A 5,526-nucleotide genomic window follows, 5' to 3' on the forward strand; every position below is an offset into this window, starting at 1 on the left:
TATACAGGTTGGACCATTTTGGTGATGCATGTGTTGGTATATTGGAAACTATAAGAGATAGGAAAACAGTTAAATGGAGAAAGTTTTAGACAGTTCTGTTGCTAACTTAATGGCGCTTGCAGAACGGTCCTAACTCTTCAGGTTATTCAGTAATTTTGAAAAATAGTAAAAGTGGTGTTTTTGAAAATCGTAGTTTATTCTTGGAATTTCACTGTATATTTAGATTTTCATTGCCATATTTCGGTTGCGAGAAACCATCAACTTTTTTTTTCTTATGGGCGCTATATTGAATTTTAAGCTGAGCAAGTAGAGCATTTTTTTGCTTTTCAATGAAATATAAGTAAGAATAAAATTTCAAAAACAACCTCAAAAATCAATATTTTAATATTTTTAATAAATTTGGCAACACCGTATAATTTTTCGAAACTATTATATAATAGTCTCAAATTTTTGTAAAAACATATTACTATTATAATGTCATGGCCTTGAGTGAAAAAATGGTAATACTGACCACATATTTACGAAGAAAAGCCTCATTACTATACTCGACGGCCAAAATTATAGATAGTGATTCATCGCTAGCTCTTGGACTAGTAAGGGGGATGAAGCGTGCCGGGAACAAAAATTCATTGGCGTGTCTGTGTAAAAGATATAGAAAATATTGAAAAAACATAATAAAACATAACATCTAATATTTTTTACGGTTTGCTATAACCGGCACTTTGATCAATTTTAATTATTATAGCATTTTAAAACGTCCCAGTTGTGTTTTTTTAATTTATAAATTTATTATAGCCATTGAATTAGACCCGTCGTCTCTGCTTATGCTATGACGTTTCTCAGGTCGGGCAAATCAAGTCCGTTTACACCCACTAAAAAAGCATTTCCCTATTCCCTACCAAGTGCAAAAGACAGAGATAAAATATAGATCAACGTTCAGTGTAACTCAGTCTATACACGATTATAGATTCTACCGATGTGCATGGCGAGTGGCACAAAGATAAGTCACTCTTTATAATTTCGGCCGCCGAGTATAGTCTATCAATCTCCATGACAATAATATTTGCATGTGTTTCAAACTGTTTGTCATTTTGAATTATTGTTAATCATAGAGTTAATTGTGAACATTTAGAACGACACTTGTTTTAAAATCATCATAATGGCTTTGCATTATTCCAATGAAGAAAAATATTATTGACCCAGTTGTTTTCATGGTTCTTAACGTATAGCTTTTCAAAACTTCCAAATATTCTCAAATTTGTTATAAATTTATAAAAATTACATTTCATTTGGTGTTTGTCTTTCGAGATAATTTCTAATATAACTATTGCTTTTCTATTACTTTTAATAAAACACAATTACTTTTAATAAAGAACATATCACATTTTTCTTCTTTGGAATAATGCAAAGCGTAATTTTTTCAGTCAACGCCCTGACAATAATAAGCTTTTACAAAAATTTGAGACTTCTATAATAGTTTCGAAAAATTATACAGTGTTGCCAGATTTATTAAAAATATTCAAATATTAATTTTTGAGGTAGTTTTTGAAATTTTTTCCTATTTACAATACCGGGTGATTCAGTTTGGTATTCGCGGCTCTGTATCTCTTTTAACAAATTACTATAACAAACCCTATATATGTTTAAATCGCCACTCAAACTCTATTAAATTACATTATTAGATCGTTTCCATGGTAATATATGTCAAAATTGGTATAGTCAACTGTTTTTGTTCGAATGGCACATTATAGTTTCATTAGAAATGTTGCTAGAAAAACAGCAAATAAGATGAACTCTACTTTTTGTAGCTCTATTCTGAAAAATGATAGCCAGCTGCGGAAACAAGTTACTATGTTTTTTAAAGTAACATATTTTATTTTTAATACGATAATGATATAACAATTTAATACAATACTTATTTCAAATGTTCAAAATGACCTCCATTTACTTCCAAACACAGAGTAGCTCTGTTTATCACTCCCTCTCTACAAACACATTCTAGTGTTTCTTCATTTAATCTCCGACATTCTACTCTTCTGGTTTTAAGGCCGTTAATATCATTTAGGTAAGACCAAAGAAAGAAATCTACAGGAGTGAGATCCGGAGATCTAGCAGGCCATTTAACATCTTTATCGAATGTTCTTCATGTCTTGCCATTCTGGGTTTAAAAACTCTTCTTTTCTTCTGAAAACTTCCATCTGCCGCCAAATTCCTGGTTTCCAAAAATTTTATCTGATGGAAGTTGTCTGCAGAAAACGATATAAATACCTGGCAGCTTTAGCGTTCTTTCGGCCATCTCCATAAATTAAAATCTAGTTTTTCTTGATTAAGTAAGTATTCATCTGATAATTAGTTATAGATAGAATAGGTAGATACAAAATGTCAATTATTTTGACAAACCGTTATTTAGAAACGTCAAAATTCATTTGTTTCCGTAGCTGGCTATCACTTTTCAAAATAAAGCTATTGAAAGTAGGGTCCATCTTTTTTGCTGTTTTTCTAGCAATATTTCTAATGAAACTATAGACTTCCTTATATAGCTGAACGCAGAAAAAAAATATCTTCCAGAATTGATAAAAAAATATATAGTATGTGCCATTTGAACAAAAACAGTTGACTATAGCAATTATGACATGTTACCATGGAGACGATCTAATATCATTTGATAGAGTTTGAGCGGCGATTTAAAAATATGTAGGGTTTGTTATAGCTATTAGTTAAAATAAAAGAGATACAGGGCCGCGAATTTCAAACTGAATCACCCGGTATATCATTGAAAAGCCAAAAAAATGCTCAGCGCCCATAAGAAAAAAGAAAGTTGATGATGGTTTCTCGCAACCGAAACGTTGCGATGAAAAGTTGAATATACACTGATATTTCTTGAAAAAACTTGCTGTGAAAAAGTGTTGTCAGATTTTAAAAAATCCTTTAAATAAAAAAGTTCCAGACGATTTTCGAAAACGCCACATTTACTATTTTTCAAAATAATTGAAAAATCTAAGGAGCTGTGACCGGTCTGCAAACACCATTAAGTTAGCAACACAACTGTCTAAAACTTTCTTCATTTAACCAATACATGCATCGCCAAAATGGTCCACACTGTATTTCTCATGTACCGCCAGAAATAAGAATCTAGAAAATTATAATCAATTGATTCTAGGTGGCCATGCAACAAGGTGATGCTTTTCACAGACAACTTTATAGAGGCCTAAGACTTCGGAATAAATAAACATCAACCCACCATGTTTATATGTTTAGTCTTAGTATTAAGTCCCGTTTCAGGTCAGTCATACGCTGTGCCCTACATCTTGAGTTTGATACTCAGGGTTCTTTCATTTTTGAGCAATAACTAATAATTATTTATTCATTGTGTAAATTAGGAGTTATAATCCTGCTGAAATCCAGCTGTTCTGTCTTGGGTTGCCCAAGGGAACCCAGAGGTACATATTTTTTTAAGTTGACACATCTTCGAAAAGAAGTATATACAGGGTGTCACCTAATGAATGTTACCTTGAGGGTATAATGTAGAATCTAAATGGTGTCGTTTTTACCAAATTTGCTTAAACAAAAAAGGTCGTAAAAAAAGTTACAGGATGTTAAAAGTTTCTTTTTTATTGCTTGTCTTTAACTTTTATTGCTTGCTTGCTTGTCTTTAACTGAGACACATACCCCATATTTTTTGGAAATAACTACGTATCCATAATAAACCTAATAAATAACATAATTAATAACATAATAAACTGAAAGGTGGCAGTAATAGTAAAGTCTACTAATTTATAATAAATATTCTACATGTCCCCCATTTTTTGACACATTTCCTTAAATAATGTATGAATCTATTGAGAATAGGAGACGAATTATATGTTTGTCTAACTTGTGTGGTATATTCAAACAGCATTTGAATTAGAGCTGGGTCGCTCATGAACGACTCGCACGAATGTGCCGGCACATAATCTTGTGCCGTGAACGAACGACTCGCAACGAAGGAGCTAATCGTTCATCGTTCATACCGGCACCTAATCTCTGACCGGCACTGAGCGAGCACTGAACATTGAACGAGCCGAGAGCCGAGCTCGATTGTTCCACTCCAGCTCCAGAGTCAGAGGTAAATACCACGACTCACGATTGGACTACATATGTGTGAATTCTCCATATAACGTTGACTGATTATCACGACAGAAATATAATTTAGGAATAAGTGAGCCGCAAATGTAAAAATAAATGTTTATTATTAGAATACTGTAGAATATTTTAATAGGACATATAATTGTTTAAAACTGCAATAAATTATTATCAAGATATTAAAAATAGAATAAAGTTTATTTCTCCTAGGCATAAATAAACGGAAAAATTATTAAATTAACAAAATCATCTCAAATGCAGTTATAGGTAATAGTTAAAAAAATGTTTGCAAATTATGTAGATACCTATTACAAATTATAATTTAAAAATATAATTTGAGAGACTTTTTCACCTTGTAAACTACTTCGTTTAGCAGTAACAATTTGCCCTGCTTTGGAAAAAATCCTCTCACACGGAACAGATGATGCTACGACATGTAATAAATAAGAGTTGTTAAATTATATAGAAAATAATAATAGAGAGAGAAATAGTTGTTTTTTTTAGGTGGAGTTTTCCTAGTTCTAAAAAAAAAAGAACATAAAATCGATTAGCCATCCTTATATATGAAGGCGAAGGAAGGTGTAAAGAATAGGGTCATTTGTAATAAACACGATTTTGTTACTTGTCAAAACATTTTCTGAATAAGTGCCACCTCCCACCAGTTGTGCATATTAGGCACAGCCACAACTCGAAAGAGCAGGAGTGAGCAAGAGACGAGTGTTTACTTGAGCAATTGTCAGCATAGTCAACATTCAACATCTTGCACGTGTCGTTCAAATGAACGACTCGCATTGAACGGCACACTTAAATGAGTTGTGCCGTACGTGCCGACACATCCAAAATGAACGAGCGACCCAGCTCTAATTTGAATTCTACATGAGTTTATCATTCGACTTCCATAGTTCGTCTCTATCATATTTTATATTATGAGATTCAACGAGGTTGCTGTTTCCAGCAATATTTCGTAATACTAAAACTACAACTAATAACTTATTTCATATAAATGTAAGTAGGTTGGTACAATGTCCCAGCGTATTAAGATATACAGGATGATTTCCTTTCTTGTGACATTACACCTTCCCTTTCAGAGAGAATGATTCCCACTATGCCACTTGTGAAGAGCATTTGTCTGAATATGTCACAAATACCTAATAATAGTATATTACGTAATAAGTGTTGTAAAAAGCATTTTACGCACGAATGGAAAAGTTACGCACGACGCTGCGTAGCGGCGAGTGCGTAATTCTATGAGTGCGTAATTGCATTACACCACGTATTACGTACTATACTTTACCTACGGCCACTACTTTAAATACTTAAAAACACACCGTCTGCGATCAATGCAAGATTCCTATTACGTCGTACGGTAAAAAAATCGCACAGCTTGGTAAAAAAATCGTACAG

The sequence above is a fragment of the Anoplophora glabripennis genome, unplaced genomic scaffold (genome assembly GCF_000390285.2).
Source record: "Anoplophora glabripennis isolate ALB-LARVAE unplaced genomic scaffold, Agla_2.0 scaffold1361, whole genome shotgun sequence".
Classification (NCBI taxonomy): Eukaryota; Metazoa; Arthropoda; class Insecta; order Coleoptera; family Cerambycidae; genus Anoplophora; species Anoplophora glabripennis.